The sequence below is a fragment of the Amblyomma americanum genome, chromosome 6, assembly GCF_052857255.1.
Source record: "Amblyomma americanum isolate KBUSLIRL-KWMA chromosome 6, ASM5285725v1, whole genome shotgun sequence".
Lineage (NCBI taxonomy): Eukaryota > Metazoa > Arthropoda > Arachnida > Ixodida > Ixodidae > Amblyomma > Amblyomma americanum.
The window spans coordinates 68,832,496-68,854,069 of record NC_135502.1 but is presented as its reverse complement, the minus strand read 5'-3'; the positions used below and the strand labels follow the sequence as shown (position 1 = coordinate 68,854,069).

Genomic DNA, 21,574 nt, shown 5'->3' with positions numbered 1-21,574 from the left:
GATCGGCCTTGTCTTTAGCGCGCCTTTACTATCCTGTCTTTCTATCCCATCTTTGAACTCTCCTACTATCTGCACGTGGTAGCGATCGTGGCTCGGCTTGAGCCAGTGAGCAGGCCTATGCATTTTCCTTTTCTTTCTTCCTGGAAACAACAGACAGACAGACAGCGTTGAACGGCGCAGCCGTCGTCCCTCGGCGTGACACAGTGAACGAGGAGCACAGCGTAGGATGAAAGAGAGCGAGTGTAGAGCACAGTGAAGGATGAAAGACGAAAATAGAGTGAGGACAGGCTCCGCGGCGGCGACCCGAGATGGCTCCAGAGTAGCGCACGTCGCGTCCTTTCGCCTGCAGCGGCGAATCGCTGGGCGTGCCACCCAAGCCGAAACACAGAGCAGCCTTCGATGAGTCCCGCGTGTTTTATATGCAGGTGGAAGAGCTGCGCTCAAAAATTGCATTATTGAGAAGCTGAATCGTCAGCTAATTGTTTTTAATTACAGTACATAGCAGGCGAAGCACGTTTGGAGCATATGTTTGTAAAGAGTTGTTTAAAACTTAACTGGTTGTTAATTATAATACCTAAGTATTTATTGATTCTACTTCCTCTAACACTGCTCCTTCCACTACAACCCCGGCGGGGCATTCCATGAAATCACTTTGCAGTTGATTTCAAGCAACAGCTTTGTTTAGGTGTCATTCTTGCTAGGATCTTTGTTTCAATGTAATTTACATGATTTATTTTGCAGTTTTGTTCTTTACATGTGTTTACGATTTGGAATGCCAAGAGGCAAATTTTTTTTAGTGCAGATATGTCTATACCGACCTTTTTGTCTATGGGTAAATGAATTGCGCTGATATTTAGCCTCCCGATGATTTTGCCAGCTGAGACCACGCAGACTAGGCCGCTGTTCACTTCTGCCGAGCGCTCTCACACGCATGTGCTTTGAGCAATTGAATAGTAAGAATTACTGACAAACAGGCTGTCGCAGCTAAACACTGAGGCATCGTTGAGGACGGTTCAGCTGCAGTTTGCGAGCGCTAATGTTTTCTCACGTAGTTCCTGTTCCCACCACAGTAATGTATGATAGACGACGGGCGACAGTGGTTCGGCGGTCAGCAGGAAACCTGGGAACCGAAGGAAATAAAACAGTAAAGAAGAGAGGAGCACGGGAAGAGAGAAAGTAGCAGCGAGAAGAGTACGTGACGTTTCCACCACACAGGCCAACAAATACCCCGCTTCGCGCAACGGACGCACTTTACCACACTCGGTATTGCTTTGCCTACTTCTCTTCTCGACCATAAGAGAAAAAAAAGCACAGAAGAGTGCAGAGGTGGGGAAGGAGCCACACGGGAAACAGCGTTCGCGCCTCGGACTGCTCGACATACGGCCGGCGTCCCGCTCCCTCCTCTGTTCAAATATCGGGACAGCTCGCCGGGGCGGGAGGCGGCCCGGCGCACTGTTGCACCTCGCGGGCAGGAAGTGATTGACGCCCCTTGTTGACGTTATATGCGTGCCGGGACGCGGCGACTGCGAGCGGCCGCCACCACAGCGTCGGCAGCGCTGCTCCAATGCCAGCTGTCAGCGGCAGCCGCTCCGTCGACGACAAAGAGCGCGCGCACTTTTCTCGACAGCGGCTCAGCCCGGCGTGCGGTGCCGCTGAGAGCGGTGCGGCCCTCGCCCTGTATGCGCGCGATCTGCTTGCTTACGAACGACCAAACACTCGCTCCCAGATTCGAAGACGCTGAAGGAGGCGGAGATCAAGCACGGCGGTGTAAACAAACGATTCGCTCGAAAGAGCTCGCGGATGGAAGAGCGAAGGGCCTGTTTCTCGGCGAGGAAGGACGAGGAACGGTGTGCCGTTGGCACCTTTGGAAGGAAACGCGGCCTACGCTTCTCGCAGCTAGCCTTGTACTTCTGAGTAAAGAGGACCACGCTCGAATGCAAAAATATATTAGAATAATATTTCCACTCTTTACCTCTCTCTTTCTCACAACGGAAAATGAGCATGGCCTACGCTTCCCGCAGAACGGAAGAAGTGCACGAGACTGATGAAAAAATCAAAATATTCGAGACGAAATGGTAGAATTTGATGCCACCATTATTCGCGTAAACTTGCTAGCCACGTCACTGAATCTCGAAAAAAAAAAACGTAGCGCCAACATATATGCTACAGCTGTATTCAATATGCCACCTGCAAATTGGAAGTTGAATGCAGCTCCCTTCCCTTACGGCGCGGGTCAGGTGTCCAACGATATATGAGACAGATACTGCGCCATTTTCTTTCCCCAAAAACCAATTATTATTATTATTATTAAAGTGGAAGTTAAGGCCTGTGTGTTTCAACGCAGTGAGCGCGTCGGTGCCTCTGCCATTACTAAGTAACGCTAAGTACTGGAAGCCCAAGGCTTTCTTCGGTCGGTGCTGAGACATCGACGTTGGCCCTTAAAGCTCACTTTTATGTGTTGCGAGCAACAAGAGGTGCCCTGGTTCCCACTATCCCGTTGGAGTTCATATCGAGCGCGGCTGTACATATTGTGCCTTGCATTGCACACTAGGGCGCATACTACTGACTAGCATCTGCGTTAATGAGTATACTTTCCAATAATCGTCCATAGTGTAGACGCTTGGAGGGTAACAAAAAGGCCTGGTAATAAACGACGGGCCACGCAGCGACCTATGAAATGAAAAACGGCAAAGGTGACATCAAAGACAGGGATAAGGCATAATGGGCAACAATGACATCACTACGAGTTTTTCCACACTTCTTCAAGGCAGTAAGGAAAAGCCTGAACATCGTCGCGGTTTTAATCAACGATTACGTCACCATTTTAAATGCTAGCGCAAAACTACTTTGCATGCTTTACGTAGAAGCTTTATAGACGCGAATTCTTGAATAACCTCGAATTATGAGGAAACCATTTCAGCTTTTCTTTGGGGTATTGAAGTGGATTTCAAGAGGATTTAAAAGTATCAGGGGATGCCAGAAAGTCAGGTGGGCGTATGAGACTGGCAAGTTGGCGGTTATGAGTGGTCGCACCCGGTGCAAGGCAGGGTTGTTTGGTCAGTTAGAGGGGCCTACGTGGGATCACGGTGATGATAGAGATGAAGCATTTCATGTGCACGAATTTACATATTCAGCGCGTGCATGCGACGTGACAGTGCCAGTAATCCAGACCCTTCACGTAAGTACCTTTCTCATGAGAGTTACCACCTCAGAGAGAGACGCTAAGTGTTTTAGCTCCTCAGAATATTTCCGATGGTTACGAGATAATAATAATAATAATAATCGGTTTTTGGTGGAAAGGAAATGGCGCAGTATCTGTCTCATATATCGTTGGACACCTGAACCGCGCCGTAAGGGAAGGGATAAAGGAGGGAGTGAAAGAAGAGAGGAACAAATAGGTCCGTAGTGGAGGGCTCCGGAATAATTTCGACCACCTGGGGATCTTTAATGTGCACTGACATCGCACAGCACACGGGCGCCTTAGCGTTTTTCCTCCATAAAAATGGTTACGAGTGAAGTGTTCAAATTGGGCTCACGCGTTCTTGCCTCACAGCTGAAATTAAAAAAAAATCGTTCGCAGTTGCTTTTTTTGCATTGTAAGATGTAGCAAAACTGCTCTCTTAATCCTGCTAAGATGACAAGCGGGAAAAAAAAGAAGGCAGATTGCCTTCTAACGTTTCTAACGCGCACAACCGTTTCCCAGCACAATTAGTGTGAACAGTCAGCTTCCCCATCGCTGAAGGCTGCGTCGCGTATGCGTAACGTTCGCAGCCCGAACAAAATTCTTCGTAGGTTTCCTTCTTCCCACGTAGCCAACGAACAAACGACCCGAGCTCCTATTGCACAATCGAGCTCTTCCGCCAAGTCGCGTCTCAGGAATGCGAGAAGCCTTCCGACTCAACTGTCCAATATCCCCCGAATGCTCCGCCGAATCTCCGCCGCATAGCGAGAAATGCATGTAATGCACGAGGCGCTGCGGTGCCTTGGAACGAAGGTAGGCTGGCTGGCTGCTGCTTCCTGGCACCGGGAGGTCCGGATAAAAGTGAAAACACGACATTTCCAATATCGGGTTTTTAGGTGCGCTCGATTTGCATGGGTGCCCGCCAGCTATGCGCAATGGGGGATCTCGGTATTGACGCATACCATTCTGGATTTCGAATCTCGCATCGATGATGTCAGGTCAAGACGGCGCAGCGCAGCTCGCTCGTAGCTAGCGTTGTGGAAAAAGAGAAAGCAAAAACATAAAGAGTATAACATAAATACCGTGTTTTAGGTACCAGAGAAAAAGTTATTGTTCGGGAGAAATTAGGATTACTAACAGTGTCGTTTATGTGACGCAGCGTTCAAGTCGCCTAAATCAATATGCGCGTTTCCTTCCTCAAGCTTTCCTTCAAGCTGGCAGCAATAATAGGGGGTCTAAAGTGCAAAAGGAAATGAAACCTTTCAACAACGTCTTTAAGTATTATTGGCTGCAAATATTCTTATTCATGGGACAACTTTGCAAAAATTCGCTTAGGACAAGCTCGTCTGACGCGCCGTACTCAGGTCGCAGTGTTCGACAGCCCTCAAGGTGTGCAGGATATACTGCTGCGGCGGCCTGCGACATTCCAGTGCGCTTCTCATTGTTTGCCGTGCTAGATGCAGACCACATTGCTCTACTTCTTATTCTTTTACCCCCCCCCCCCCCTCATCGCTCTCCCCCAGTGCAGGGTAGCCAACCGGAATATTCTTCTGCTTAACCTCCCTGCCTTTCCTCTTCCACTTCTCTCTCTCTCTCTCTCTCTCTCTCTCTCTCTCTCTCTCTCTCTCTCTCTCTCTCTCTCTCTCTCTCAAAACACGGGCTATCATTTCTAAAGCTATATGAGGGGAACATCGGAAAACGGAGGATTGTTTTCTGTAGTGCATCTCTCAATGTCTGCAAAAAAAATAACTATTTTTCTGCTAGCTTCATTTAACAACATTTTGAGGCAAACTGCGGTACTAATGTATCGGTATGCAAGCACCAAAAGCTATGAAGCTAAAAGAAGGGTCCGCGGGCACCACTCACTCCAAACCGCCAAACCGCTGTTACATCAGCCAAACCGCTGTTATTTATTTACCCATTATTTTCTTTCGTACATCCATACATACCACTCTTATGCTCTGATATAATAAGAATTGCATAAAAATTGAAAAACGCTTAAGCTTCGCATTTAAGAGTGGAACGCTACAGTGTATTGCAGCACTGCCAGGGAGTCCACGGAAAGCCATCACCCGTTCGGCGCGACGCCTTCTCCGCTGGAAACACCTTTGAACGCATTTTTATCAATTGTTTCAATTAATTAATTGATCATTTACACACTCTAAATTTTCTTAATTACCACCCTCAAGCATTGGCTCTCATTTAAGCACTTTGACACCTTCGAACACCATTTTTTTCAATTTTTCATTTTTCCATTTCTTTATTTACAAATTAATCATTTGATTCAAACTATTTCAATAACTCGTCATCGCATCTCGCACGCCGATCAATCATAAATCACTGGAACCAAAAATTATCATTATACGGTTTTCTTACGCAGCCCCGATCATTGCAGACTCGCGGTGCCGACTACTACAACATCGCCCGCTTTTCGACTGAACGAGCTTTATACGCTATCGCGTAAAGAGGCTACGATTTCGCCATACTTCTGAATTTGTGAAATAAATATAGCTTTTCTTGCGAATTCATGTCTTTATGTAGCGAACTGCTTCTCTCTAGTAACATGATATCTGTGATGATGATGAAAAGATTCAAGAAATGTGTCGCTGGCCTAAGCGCCCAACTCCACCTGTTACTGAGAAAAATAAATCAGTTGTTGAAGCGACAGCTGTTGAGGACCCGTTCCGTGAGTTTCGCGTCGTTGTAGTAGTAGTCGTAGTAGTAGTAGTAGTAGTAGTAGTAGTAGTAGTAGTATTCGTATCAGTAGCGCGTAACCGTATTGTGGCTGTCGCTGGAGCCACTCGGAGGGTGCTCAATGCGGAAGGAGGAGGTATTGCGAGAGTGTAAGAATGCGCATCCGGAGGGTGGTTGCCATGGGAACCACCCAGAGAGTAGTTACCGTGGGAAGAGAAGGGTACAGCGAGAGCATTATAATGCGCATCTGGAGGCCGGTTGCAACGGGAATCATCCCCCGGAGAGTGGTTACCTTTGATGGAGGAGAGTACGGCGAAAGCAAAGGAATGCGCAACTGCAGGGTGGCTGCCAAAGGAAAAACGTGCAGGGTGGTTAGTGTGGAAGGAATGGGGAGAGATTGGCGCGAGTGGAGGAATATGGCACGCACCGTCGGTGCCGGCTTCTGCGAAAAGCGCCGCTCGAGGACCGGCTCAGCGGAGGTGGTGACGTGCGCCTGGAACGAAGGACTGGAGAGGAGCGCTAGTCGAAGATGGTTTGGTTTGCGGGGGTTTAACGTCCCGAAGCGACTCAGGCTGTGAGGGACGCCGTAGTCAAGGGCTCCGGAAATTTCGGCCACCTGGGGATCTTTAACGCGCAATGACATCGCACAGTACAGGGGCCTCTAGAATTTCGCCTTCATCGAAATTCGACCGCCAGAGCCGGTATCGAACCCGCGCATTTCGGGTCAGCAGCCGAGCGCCATAACCACTGAGCCACCACGGCGGCCTAATAATAATAATAATAATAATAATAATAATAATAATAATAATAATAATAATAATAATAATAATAATAATATTAATTGGTTTTGGTGGAAAGGAAATAGCGCAGTATCTGTCTCATATATCATTGGACACCTGAACCGCGCCGTAAGGGAAGGGACAAAGGAGGGAGTGAAAGAAGAAAGGAAGGAAGAGGTACCGTAGTGGAGGGCTCCGGAATAATTTCGACCACCTGGGGATCTTTAACGTGCACTGACATCGCACAGCACACGGGCGCCTTAGCGTTTTGCCTCCATAAAAACGCAGCCGCCGCGGTCGGATTCTAACCCGGGAACTCCGGATCAGTAGCCGAGTGCCCTAACCACTGAGCCACCGCAGCGGGGCCTGCTAGTCGAAGAATGAGTGTATGCAGAAACAAAAAAGGTGTTCTGTAGCTATACATATATACATGCCGCTATCAAGTTCTTTGCCTTGAGATAGCGCGAGATGAAAAATACGTACCTGCTAGTCGAACAATGAGTGTATATATAAACGAAAAAAGGGCCGCGAAAATTTGTAGTGTTTGTTCATTTTTCAAAGCTGCCAGCACGCCGCTTTATCGCTTTGTTTGCGATGCAAGACGCGACCAGATTTATTTCGATTGATTGCATCCGGGAGGAGTCGATTTTACGTTGTTCCAGAATATTGTAGTAACTTTGCACTCTTTATGTAGAACGTTCACTATGAACTTCAAATAGAGCACGGCCGAAAGCAGCGGGCGTTCAGTTCGACGACCGCCGAGCACGCTTGTTGCTACGCCACCGCCGAGGGATTCAGTCCATTGTGGGTGCAAGTCAGCCCCAACAAAGAGTTTTGTTTAGGCGCCATTTTCGCTGCATTTCTGCTCTCTCAATTGCAGTCACCACTTCGTGACAATATATACACGCCGCTGTCAAATTCTTTACCTCGAGATATCGCTAAATGAAAATGCGTCAACAGCAGTCGCTTAATCTCGCAGTAGAGAGTGTGACCATGCTATAAGTTTATTATTTTAGCGAGCTATGGAGATCCACATTGAAAGGAGACTGTCGTGCAATTCCACATTATTCTAATTAAGCTCAAATTCAAAGAGGAAGAAAACACACATAAATGAGCGCTTACAGCTTTTGTAGCGGGAGCTGCCAAGAGCATTTCGTCGAGCATTTCGCGGTACACGCGAGAGGCCAGTTGTACGCATGCGCCGTTACCATGGTACATGGAGGAGGCCAGTTGTGCGCATACGCCGTTACCATGGCAACCGGGAAAGAAGGAGTGGGTGCGATGCGCGCTTCGTCACCTCCATCTTCCGGAGTCCCTCCGTTATCCCTTCCTTCCCTTATGGCGCGGTTCAGGTGTATCCTGAACCCGTGGGCATGGGTATCAGGCCATCGCAGTCGAATACCGCCATGATATCTGATACCTTATTTAATATCTGCTGCGGGTCCTTGAACCGAAGATATTAAACTTATTTTTGGAATATGGCGGAGTGGTCGACTTGAAGCACTCTGACACGGGTTGGCCCGGTATTGCACTGCCTCCGAGATCGGCCTGGGGCATATTAGCACGCGCCTTCTCTTTTATCCTTTCTTTAATATCCTTTAACTCTCCTACTTTCAGCACGCGGCAGCGAGCGTGGCTCGGCTTGAGCCAGTAGGCAGGCCCGTGCACTTTCCTTTTCTTTCTTCCTATCAGCAACAGCAGCAGCAGCAGCAGCGGTTCAGGTGTCCGCCGATGTGTGAGACAATTACTGCGCCATTTCCTTTCCCCAAAACCAATTTAACCTTACGGCCGTGGTCCGCGGTGTCGGTCTGCACGGCAGGCAGGCGTCGCATGGATCACAACTACCGTTCCTCTGAACGCATAATAATAATAATAATTGGTTTTGGGGGGAAAGGAAATGGCGCAGTATCTGTCTCATATATCGTTGGACACCTGAACCGCGCCGTAAGGGAAGGAATAAAGGAGGGAGTGAAAGAAGGAAGGAAGAAGAGGTGCCGTAGTGGAGGGCTCCGGAATAATTTCGACCACCTGGGGATCTTTAACGTGCACTGACATCGCACAGCGCACGGGCGTCTTAGCGTTTCGCCTCCATCTAAACGCAGCCGCCACGGTCGGGTTCGAGCCTGGGTACTCCGGATCCTGGACCGCAAGGATTGACCTTGTGTATCTGAGAGAAAGCAACCAGTCTAAATACTGTGTAGGCAGCATTGAGACAACTGCGTGTTACCTTACCGATCATCCGGCAGTGTTTATCTCTGTAAAAACAACTGAATAAATAAACAATGTGTCTCACCGAATACTTCTTCAATGCTTAACATTTTAGTCACAACCACAAACTCGACAACATGCGTAACCAGCGGGGAACTACAGCTCTCGCTACGTATATCCTGGCATAGCTGAGCTAAGCCACTGCCAATTTTTTTACAACGTTTTGTTTGTGGTCAGTGCAGTAGACAAGACCTGAACGGTGCTCCGCGATAAAAAGCAGTACATGTGCTGTCTTTACCACATTCAACTATAGGGTGTAACCGGGAACTGCGGTTCGTGCGACTCCTTCATAGTAATGCGCACCAGAATCGTGTGTCTGCTCTGTCATTTTGTGCTTACTTGGCTCAGAAGCACTGTCAGTGCGCAGAGAATCTGATTAGAATTGAAGTTTGGTTCGAACCAAACGAATTTTCTAACTTCCTGAATATTTCTAAATCGACTGAGTTGAAAATAGGTGAAAAAATACTGAATATTCCTGCACCATAAAGAGCTGAGAAAGTAGGAGCAGTATTGGAATTCAACAAAACATTTTTACTTCAGTTTAAATAGCTAACTCTTTTTTAATGAGAGCAAACAGCGTGCCAGTAGAGATTAGACAGTACAGCAAGGTGCCCAAGTTTTACACGCACACACAGTGTCTCTAAACCTTTTCGGTACAACCACAAGAAGTTGATGACGGTCGCGACAAGAGAGATGTTCTGTTGTTGCTGACATCAGGCTTTCTCCGCTCACCTTGCAGTGTCCATCGCGTCGAAGTATCGTGACGTCACGCTCTATAGTTTAAATGTGACCGCCGTATCAAGGATGCTATAATTCTTTTAATTCATTTATACACAGGGAAGTGAAAACCGCACAAAACTGCTAAGAAAAAAATTTGGCAGTGGCTTAGCTCAACTATGCCAGATTATACGTAGCGAGAGCTAATCGCGTGGTCTAATCGCGCGGTCAGTTATACGACAAGTCTTTACATCCTCCTCTTCAGTTGTTGTTGTTGATGTTGTTGTCACTGCTTCATCTTGATTTTCTTGCGACGGAACCATGTGAGCTGCTATGCACCGCTTGTTACGCTCCGCCTCTTGGCGTCTCCCCTTGGCAAGACGTTCTTGTCTTTGCTCAGGCGTCTCCGCCGCTCGTTTAGCCTTGTGATGTTCATTCTTTCTCTGCAGAGAGGCCAAGTGTCAGGCGACTACTTCTGGGTCCGAAGAATTGATCTTCCCCTGACGATACCGCCGCATAGCGGCGGCTGGAGTCTCCTTTTCGTCACCCACACGAAGCGATTGTGATACACCGAGTCGTATCACCTCAGCTTTTATACACACAGCCGCACATACGCCGTTTATTCACACGACCCCACACGCGGCCGCGCTCTGACGTCATGCACCGCGCACCTGCTGCCCTTCTCCGGTTGCCGCGCATGCGCATTCACGCGTGGCGCCGACGGGCGTAGTCGGGCCGGCGCGGCTCCTCGCGCGGCGGCGAACTCTGACGTCATGCGCCGCGCACCTGCTGCTCCTCTCTGGTTTCGCGCATGCGCACTATCGGCCTCTCAGGCTCACGGCGAAATCCTCGACTGAATAGCGTAGTGTAGCTCTCGCTACAAAATTACTAGCCCGACCGCGGTGGCCACAAAATCCTTCTCTCCTCCCCATGACCTCTTCCCCTACCAGGCAGGACTGGGTGGCGGCCCTGCTCGGCTGCTGCAGGTACTATCGGCCTAACGGACCCTGGTTCGCCGGACCTGCGCAGCGGTAAAAACCAACGGGATCCCAGAACGAGGAGCTCCTCCTTGTATTGTAAGAAGCGAGACTCACTAGGGGCTTCTCCCAGAGTATCTCTCTGTAAATATAGCCAAATAAATGCTTTTGTATACCGACACGACTACCGTTTTGAAGGAGGCGAAACACAAAAGGAGCCCGTGTGCACTGCGATGTCAGTGCATGTTAAAGATACTCAGGTGGTCGAAATTATTCTGGAGACCTCCACTATGGCACCTCATTCTTCGCTTCTTCTTTCACTCTCTCATTTATCCATTCCCTTACGGCGCGGTTCGGGCGTCCACCGAGACATGCGAACCAGTTACTGAGTTATTTCATTTCCTCCAAACCGTTTTTCAATTTTAAAAATGGCTGGCGGTTTAGCAATGCTAAGCATAAAATATTGTGCGAAAGCGCGGTTTTTTGCAGGTAAACACCATTGTTACGTACAGTCGGGGACAAAAGTCTCTAGACCAAGCGTTCCTCAAGAGAAGCCGATAGCTCTACTATTATCCGGTGGCTAGAAACCACATTTGTGAAGATAAAAGAACAAATTTTTTACTTTTACCTCCAGAAATGTGTTCTCCAGCCACCGGTTAATAGCAGAGCTATCGGCTTCTTTTGAGGAACACGTGGTCCAGAGATTTTTGTCCCTGGCTGTACCTCACAGCGCGATTGAGGAGTCCACTGACTCAGGGAGCCAGTTATGCTGCTTTACTTTCCTGAAAATTAACGGAGTATAAACCTTCCGCTGGTTTCGAGGAAAGGAAAGGCGCATAACTTCCTCAATCTGTAGGTAGACGAAACCGTCTAGTCACAGCGCGATTGAGGTGTCCACCAACGAATGTGAGCCGGTTACACTTGCTACACAGAGGTTGCAAAAACTACACAGACACACATCGCTGAAACCCGGGGAGTGCGGCTATAGAAGGATCCGCCGCGGTGGCTCAGTGATTAGGGTGCTCGGCTACTGATCCGGAGTCCTCGGGTTGGAGCCCAACCGCGGCGGCGGCGTCTCGATGGAGGCGAAACGCAAAGGCGCTGATGTATTGTGCGATTTCAGTGCACGTGCACTGAAATGTATGAGGGCACTGAAATGCCCATTAACGTACGTTAAAGATCCCCTGGTGGTCGAAATTATTCCGGAGACCTCCAATACGGCACCTCTTTCTTCTTTTCTTCTTTCAGTCCCTCCTTTATCACTTCTTTTACGGCGTGGTTCAAGTGTCCGCTGAGATGGGAGATAGATACTGCGCCATATTTACTTTCTCAACCACTAGTTTTCATTTTAAATTTCTATAGAAGTGATTTCGCACTAAATCTACATTTGAAACTTATTTTAACTTGCGCCCCAAGTGAAAATTATGCTCCCTGACTGTGATTTCTTGCTATAGCGAGCGCATAATTTTTTTTACACCTTAGTGCCATATCATTCGCGTCATCGCTGACTTGTTTGGAGGCATTGCGTAACCTCGGCCTAGCTCGGCAACAGAGTATGCGGGGAAAACGCGAAGAAAAACCAAAGTCCACCTTTCGCAAAATGAGCATCAGGAAAGCTGCTTTCTCAGAACATACGCGAGCACGCGCGCACACACACACACATACACACACAAAGCTGCAAACGTCTTGTTCCGCCTGTCCCGCACAAATCACGAATGCGGTCGCTTGGCTGGACAGTCGAACTACCTAAGTCATCACCAACAAGACTAAGAGCAAAGCATACAGCCGCGAATTTAAAGCACGTCCGGAATTCAAACCATGAATGTGACAAATCCCGCGCGTTTTTCAACACCCACTTTCCCGCCCTCACGCCTCTCTGCTTGTGCATTTTCTTTGTCTTTTCATGTCCTCTCCTCAATAACGATCCTGGAGCGGTCGGCCTGCTTTTGTCCGTGAAAAAAAATTAATAAACGGTGTTGCGGAATACGTTCTCTCTGGTGTTATCAACACGCATTTTTCTCATTTCCTTCATCAATTTTATGACGACTTTAATCCTCTTATCTCTTCCTATAGTTTAATGGAAGGAATCTAATTAATTGAGGCAGCCATGCGGGTGCGGGTCAATGTAGATTTGTTCTTTTTACTCGCACCCCTGGACTCGGGGAGTTTTCCCGGGAGCAGTCTTCTTGCGAACACTAAATTACCGGCAGAAATTTAATCCCGCAGGTTAATATTTTTTTGGCACCCACCTCCATTGTTCGTCAGGCTTCCTTCGCGAGGCACTGTACCTGCTGCTGAACAGTGAGAAAGAAAAGTTTTCTTATCTGGCTGAAGTTTGTGCTGCATGCCATCAGCTTGGCATGTTTGTGCAATTTTTATTTTGAAACTTATCCTCGTTTTTTTTTTAAGTTTAAGAACCAGAGAAATTGGCGCCGACGGCAAGGGGCGAAAAGCAGGATCAGGATACAGATCAAGGTATCGGTTAAAGAAGAGTAGTGAGTTGATGCTTAACCGATAGATTCCGTCTCAGTCAAAAAACCAGCTCCTATTGAAAATCAAGTGGCTTGGCGAGCTGCTATCTGTGCCACTGAAAGAGACACACAGCAACGCTAAGCAACATTGTGCAGTGCAAATAGAAACTCGTGCAGGTTACATGCAATCAGAAAAGCGGTTCAGAGTGGTGAAAAAAAAAAAGATGAACTATAGCTTGTCGAGCAAATCGAAGGCACTATGTTAGCGGAGTGCACATTCCGAACGTGTTTGCATCGCCAACAGATAACATCTGGAGGCTCGCTGCATTAGTTCTTACTGCGACCTCGGCTCTATAGTTTGCTTCGCGGTCGCAGCTCATGCATTTTTCCTGCAATGCAGTGGAGCCATCCAGAAGGATGTTAGTCGGATCGACCAGCAGGATTTTTGCCATTTTACCTATTCACATATTTTTTCTTTGTTCTCAGTTCAGCAAAATAGAAAAGTAAATGCACTGCCTCCTCCCCCCCAAAAAAATATCTCCATAAAAAATACATCTTCACAAATAGCGTCCTCGACAGTTAAAAAATTGCAGGATTGCACTTGTATGCTTAAGAGAGCAAATGCGAAAGCCTTTCCCTGTCCTCATTCTCCCTTCATTTTTCATTTCCTGTTATTTTCTGCACGTTTAGATTCTTATTGTTATTGTTTTATTTTTATTTTATAATTTTTTATTCTTGTTGTCTTTTATTTTTATTTTGCGTTTATTTGTTTTTATTCATTTTAAATTTGTTTTGATTTTTATATTTCTAGTTTACTTCATTACATCTACGTTCCTTAAGAACTGTTTCATATTCAAACTTTACATTTTTGTTTTATTTACCGCACAACTTATCCGTCTACAACTTCCGTTCACGCCACTCGTGAGCCAAGAAAGGCTTTCGCCTTAAAAACAGAAGAGAGCCTTGTATCTAAACCTTGAGGATGGGGAGAGGCAGGGCAGATGGAGGAGACATGCTCAACAACCGGAGAAATTTGCGCGTTTTTTGTCGTGAACGCTGCAACTGTATGCACACCGGATAATCCTCAGTTCCTTGCGTTTATTTTCCTTGAGCTCGGAGTCGCAGCCGCATTATGTACATCGAATGCCTCCATTTCTCCCTCCTTTTTTTACATTCAAATTTTCTCGTCCTGCGGAGCAGTCACCACGCAACCGCGCGTTGCTTTCGTTCCTCACAAATTCCAGGTAGCAGCAGCCTGAACCACCTTCTAGTTAACGAAATACTACTGCCATACCCGCCACGGTATCGCAGTAGCTACAGCGTTCAGCACTAAATCCAAAGACGAGGATTGAATTCCGAGTGAATTCCGAGTGGTCGCATTTCAATGGTGGAAAAATGCAAAGTCGCCAGCGCTCTAACATTTCGACGCACGATAAAGAACCTCAGGGGGACAAATCATCCCGTAAGTCTCCAATACGCGGCTTGCCTTCCAGTCCTGAGTGTTTGTCTGCCACAAGGTATTAAATAAATAAATAAATAACATTTGCACCCGAAAAGGCGACTGCGACCGGAACTGATCCTCGTTCAATTAAGTGCTCTCGGCATTTTACATTCTCGAGAGCTAAAAAGCTCTCGATTATTTGGCGACAGACGCCATTGGCGCCGCGGCCTTTAACGAGCTACGCGCATTATGGCGCGTTTGTACAGTCAAGCCGCGAAATTTTGCAGGAGCGGTTTGGGTAATTTCGCTGCGTTCGCGAAAAATAATTGGTTATCAAGAAACTCGAAGTCTTAATGTGGCTTACTTGGTGTAGTAGATCGCTGGTCAATCTTTCGTATCACAGCTTTATATGTAGGGCCCTTCGTTTTCGGGTAAAGCCTGGTTTGACGCCCCGTGCTGACTCAGTGGTTAGGGCGCTCGGCTACTGAGCCGGAGTACCCGGGTTCGAACCCGAACGCGGCGGCCGCGTTTCGATGGAGGCGAAACGCAAAGGCGCCCGTGTACTGTGCTGTGCCAGTGCATGTTAATCCTCAGGTGGTCGAAATTATTACGGAACCCTCCACTACGGCACCTCTTTCTTCCTTCCTTCTTTCGCTCCCTTCTTTATCCCTTCTCTTACGGCGTGGTTCAGGTGTCAGCTGAGATGTGAGACAGATACTGCGCCATTTCCTTTCCCCAACTACCAATTTTCCCGACCACCGCACCCCCAACGTGTTTCTTAAAAATCTAATTAAACACGGCTTCTCCACGAAAAGGCGCCCCACTCCAGTTGTAGTCAACACAGTGCTGTGCGAGTGTGTTTTTATTACTACATCGTGAACTAATCACGCGCACAACCTGGACACATTTCTTATTGTATATATAGTTTGTGTATATTACTTCTCCCCCTATCCTCTTTTCCTGCCCCCTCACCTCTTTCATTTCATTTCTTCATTCTGTCTGCTATCCTTTATTTCCGCTGCTCCAGCTCAGGTGCTTCAGTATCGATGGCAGATGCCGGGGCTAGCAAGAATCTTTTCCTTCCTGTTTATTATTATTTTAATAAAAAAACCACTTACTACTACTACAAAAGGCGCTTTCTGAACAATGTTATTTTTTTTTATTCACAAAGCTAGACACGCAAGGAAATCTGTGGATATTTATTGCTTATTCCACAGGGGTATACTTGTCAACTAGGGGTCTGAAACATCTCTTAACGCGAATTTTCACGAGGCTGATAAATTTGAATATACCTTTAAAAAGGGCGATTTAGAAGTGAGGGGCCAAAATAAGGCTATCGACAAGACGTCTTAATCGGAGTCAGTGGATGAAGAGCTACTCACGCACGCCAAACAGCCTTGCGCGTTTAAAATCGTCATGTTCTGGCACTGTACAAATAATTCAAGATGATCTTCCTCAGACCCGAAAGTGTTCCACAGGAGATGGTAACTTACGCGAGGGCATATATGTAATATATTAAAAAAAAATTCGAAGGGACACGTAAGCTACGATTTAAGTGTATGACGCGATAGCTAATGCGTTAATCGCCATATATGCCAAACTAGTCATTCTCTCCTTAAAATTCATAGATCCCTGGGATTCCTCTAACCAGTCCTGGCGCAGTGGTGCAGCGGTTAAGGAATGCGCCACTGCCCTGTGATGGCAGCTGCTGCTACCGGTGGGACTTGTGAGGCCCAGGTTGCTACCCCCGAGCAATCTCTCGCGAGTCGCGACCATGCATTAATTTAACTGCCACCTGCGGCGGTGGTCACTTCGCTCAGAATCCGGTGGGCAGGTTGCGAGGAAATCACAAGGTCACGTGACCTAAGTGGCCCATTTGCCTTCTCGGTTTCTTCTTTGGGGATTTATTGGGGATTTTTCGCTTACGGTCAACGATGCCGACGACGCCGACGGATTTCCAGTGACACGAGCTCCTTGACGCGATTGCGTTAAAAATCTTAAATTGCGAACGATTATGGTGGAACCCGCTGTTTCCATGTTGTTTAAGAAAAATAAGCAGTAAATGAAGCTTTTTTTGTCAGGCAGATTGATTGACTCAAACACGTTCTTTATTAATAGCATTCACGTGCCCGTTCATCGAGGCATCTGTGCGGGCACGTGGCCCCACAGTTCTCACAACGGTCGAGGTGGTTGCTGATTAGGTCATCGCCGACTGCCGTAAAGCTTAATGTCAGAGCCCTCGGCCACAAATTACTCGAGCTAGCAGCAAAACGATCCATTTTAGTAAACTGCCTTGTGCTCCAAAAAAATCGACACGATAGAAAGTCCGAAGTACGAAATTTTTCTCTGAATAACCCGATTTTCGCCCGAATATGAGCACGAGAAATGTCGCCCGATTTTTACCTCTTAATTCCGAAAAAAACATAAAAACGAAAAAAGGGTTCGATTTATAGATAGGAGATCGCTCCAGCCAACCAGTGGTGCAGCAGGAAATGACGTCACGTTTGTGCAAATCGGGTTCCCGTAAGAGCGGATGCTACCGTGAGCAGTTCAATGAGCCCTTTTTATTGTCATTGTGAAGGAGACTGTATTTAACATATGCGTTTTGGAAAAATAATGAAATGAACATTTTGGGAGTGAATTGGTGTGCACGGTCTACTCGGATGTTTGTTACGTTATACACTTTTCTTATTCACGGTGCGGGAACTCTCAGGGTGAAGAAAGGAAGTGAAATTGAGGACTGCCTAGCAAGCTATGTAGAAAAAAGTAATAGAGATAGCCTTTGTAGATGGAGAGAACCCTTAGATAGAGCACAAGGTCTAGGTACTAACATCAGGAGCAGAAATAAAGACAAATAAATGTACTTTGAATCGCCATGCAATGGAAAAGGATGGATCGTTGCACCACTAGAGTAGCTTGTATAGAAGGAAGGTGGAATTCCTGCGCATCGGCAGATCTACACATCTGCAGTCATTTATATATCATAATTGTGTGCAACTTGTGCGTTGTAAGTGTGTTATGTAGTGCCCAGAGGCTACGTTAGAGTGAAAGAACTTAGTGGAGTTCGTTTTATTCTTTTCATAGATGTAACAGCCCTCCCGGTGCTGTGTTCATTTTTCGCTACATATTCGTCATATTACGAGAGAAGGTGTAGCCGGCTCCAACAAAGCATACCATTCTACCCTTGAATCCCATCTAACAAATCTAAGCCGCCACCATGTCCAACATTCTTGGACAAAAATCTTGAATATTAAAAAACTGTAAGGTACTGGTATAGAAATATTGAAGGCAATAGTCTATTCCTATTATATGCAGCAACATCTTTTTTTATGGTGTTTACATCGTTCACATCAAGCAGTTAAGACTGCCATAAAAAACGAATGGAGAATGCTTTTGACGAATACAAAAACATTTTAATAGCAAAAAATCCAAGCCTGCCGATGGGATATCGTGCGGATGTATTGATTGTTAAGGAGAAATCTTACAAGATACGAAAAAATTGCGCTCATAAACTCTTTCTCGTTCAAAAATGCCTTTGTCCAAATTTTTTTCGTGTGGGTGGCTCGGTCTTTATGGCGCTACGTTGCTGAGCCGACAGACACGGGACCGACCCCGACCGCGGCGGTCGCATTTCGATGTAGGCGAAATGCTAGATGACTGTGTACTGCGCGATGTCAGTGCACGTTAAAGAACCCCCGGTGGTCGAAATTTCCGGAGCCCTTCACTACGACGTCCCTCATATCCTGAGTCGCTTCGGAACGGTAAATACCAAAACGAAAAAAATATGTAAAAAACTATCTTGGGACGGTAGAATCTGTTGGAGAGTTGATACTAGGGCGGACGTTTTCGGGGATAGGGTGGCGGCAGTTGACGCGTGACAGGGCTAACAGAAGCCAATGGCAGAGAGCTTTGTCGTGTACTGTACATAACCGGGCTGTTACCGTTGCTGCTTACTGTGGCGACGGCAACGACAACTCAGGTTTCTGGCTTGGAACAAGCGCTGTTTACAATTCGGGGCTCATTATCGTGTCTCGGCGTACAGATGAAGACAGTAGATCGAAACATGCTGCAAGCTTGTATAATGTGCGGTTGATGACTACCGTCACTGCATAGAAGCATTTTCTTTACCCCTAGAGGCGGCGTTGGACGTCACTGCATGTTATCAATAACAGCACCGGACGCCGATGCACCAACTGCATGAAGCACCTCCCATTGCGATTCGCTGATTGCAGGTTACAGTTTCCTCTAAGAACAGCTGTCTTCATTCGCCAGAAGTCGCTGCACACCACGTTGAAAGATGTCCCAAAAGCACTCGCCTTACGTCCTCAGCCTTCGAAATTCTGTGGTCAAGCGCAGAGCCCAATGCGAATAGATCGGTGAGACGCGGGTGTAGTCGGACGCTTGAAATCGGAGCTCTCAGACAGAGTTGAATCGTGGAGGAGGTAGAGGCGCAGTTTCCCAACACGCGCGCATCTCTGCACCGCGCTAATGAGCAACGGCACAAAGGGTCGCTTTAAGTGCCTGGTGCCACCAGTTCTAGTGAGGCGAATATCTGCTCACAATTAACAAACTACTCCGAGAAAACTTCTTTACAAGTCTGCCATGACATCCGGATAATGAGCGAACGCGGTTGGCCGTTGCGCAAATTTTTCTTGAACATCAGCATATTACGTTGAATCTTTTCACGTTGTCACCACCTCATAACTGCTGCGCACAGGTAATTATCCAGATAGTACGATTCGGAATAAGTTCGATGCACAAATGTAGAACATGCGAGGTTGGATTCTGCGCGATATATTTGCGTGGCATATCGCCAAACGAATTCCGAGGCATACCTTAACAAAAATTTCGAAAGAGGTGTTGAATATTCACGCTATCGCCCAGGTGCCCTCACAATAACCAAGAAGGTAACGTTAAGTATCGATGCGTACAGTGGAGCTACTCAGCAACTGGATCAAATGCTCTAAATTTATTAACAAATATATTTCCTTGATAGCCATGTACTATACACGGGAGGAACTAGAATATAGAGTCGCAAGCGTTCTCCATACTTCCTGTAAGCTTATTGTATTCGTATATCTCTCGTAATTATATACGGCCTAGTAGTTAACAACTTGCATTGATTAAAAGAACAGCCGGCAGTTGCGGTAGAGAAAAAAATGCTTTATCTGCAGGTATTTGTGCCTTTCTTTACGCGCACAATTTGGTGAGCCGACAAATACGTGGACACTAGCGAGTATCGTCAAAGATGCTAGGTTCGAATTAATGTTGTTTTGCTGTGTGAGTGCGCTTTAGAGTCCAGCTTTTTAACTTTCAAATTTCTATTGAGTTGTTTTATGAAAATGAAACTAGTCACAATGGTCCAAACCTAAACAGGTTTCGATGGAGGCGAAACGCTAAGGCGTCCGTGTGCTGTGCGATGTCGGTGCGCGTTAAAGATCCCCAGGTGGTCGAAATTATTCCTGAGCCCTCCACTACGGCACCTCTTCCTTCCTTTCTTCTTTCACTCACTCCTTTATCCCTTCCTTTACGGCGCGGTTCAGGTGTCCAACGATATATGAGACAGATACTGCGCCATTTCCTTTCCCCAAAAACCAATTATTATTATTATTATTATTATTATTATTATTATTATTATTATTATTATTATTATTATTATTATTATTATTATTATTATTATTATTATTATTATTATTATTTTCAAGAACAAGATCGTGTCATATCTCACATGCTCCTTATCTTTTGATAAGCATACATTTTCTGTTGCTACAATAGTATGTCATGTGCATGGTAACGGAGCAGCGCGTGCGCAGTTCTTAGTCTTGGTAGTAGTAGTAGTAGAAAACATTTATTCCAAAAAGGCAGGATAGAGAGGCGAAAATACAGATTTTGGGTGGAGTCCTTATTTCAGGACCCCAATGTCCACCGCAGTTGCTCTTGCTTGGGATACCAGCTTTCGCTGCGTCGCCAAGTCGGAGCTGAGCAGGGCAGACTCCCACTGTTCCTCGGAGTGATGTTTGTCTAGTTCGGGGGGCTTGGGACCGGAGCACCCCATGTTACATGATATGTTGTTGGAATTCCGCCACACCAGGCGCAGATGCTGTCATATCTGTCTGGGAAGAAGATGTGGTACTTGTGTAGGTTAGGAAAGGTGTTCGTCTGTAGTTGTCGCCATTCCCTCGCCTCTGCCGCCGTTAGCTTACGGTGTGGTGGGGGATAGACTTGTCTTTGTGTTCGGAGAAGGAGGAGGCGCTCGCCGTATGTAGATGGGAGAGGGGTGAGGTCGGGGAGGTTAGTCGCTCGGTTAGTATATCCTCGAGCTAGACTGTCCGCGGCCTCGTTTCCCTCGAGCCCCTCGTGCCCAGGAGTCCATGTGATTTGGTGCTTGAGTGTGGAATTTTGAACTTGTGGGGTAGTCAGAATGGGAGCGACGGAGTGTTGAAGTCTGCCAGAGAGGAAGAGGCGACACGCGGACTGGGAGTCGGTAATAAATTTTAATTCATTTCCCGTAGCATCGCCGTGCTGGATTGCGAGGGCAATTGCAGCAGTTTCTGCTACTGCGGGAGAGCAGTTTCGTAGGGAGGCGCTGGCGATTTCTTTGAAATTGGTGTCCAAGACGACCGCCACCGCGTTTGTTGAATCGGGGTACATGGCTGCGTCGACGTATACAGCATTTTGTGCCTGTCGATGTGTGCGGCGCAGATAGTCCACTCGCACCTTTCGTCGTCCCTTTTGTGAGTCTGAGTGCATGTTCTTCGGGAGTGGAGCTACATACACGCGAGTTCGCTGAGTTGGGGGTAGGTCTCGGTTGTCCTGGACGGCGCGTATGTCAGCCGGGGAACTTACTCTTTCCAAGATTGCGCGTCCAGCTTTGGTGGTGAGGAGGCGTTCCTTTTGCGATGCTAGGACGGCTTCTCGAATTTCTTCTATTGTGTCGGTCAGTCCCAGGTCCTCGAGGTGGCAGTTGGCCGTGTACATCGGGAGGCCTAACGCATGTTTGTAGGCGGTACGGATGATGGCATCTGCTTTGTCTCGCTCATTCCCCA

General features: G+C 47.1%; 1 protein-coding gene and 1 pseudogene across 1 annotated transcript in view; one reads left to right on the top strand and one right to left on the bottom strand.

The window, feature by feature from the left end:
- LOC144094761 (uncharacterized) overlaps positions 1-21,574 on the bottom strand; it is a 440,689-nt gene that overhangs the window by 361,763 nt on the left and 57,352 nt on the right. The gene's annotated exons all lie outside the window — the stretch shown is intronic.
- On the top strand, positions 7,977-8,211 carry LOC144095721 (U2 spliceosomal RNA; annotated as a pseudogene).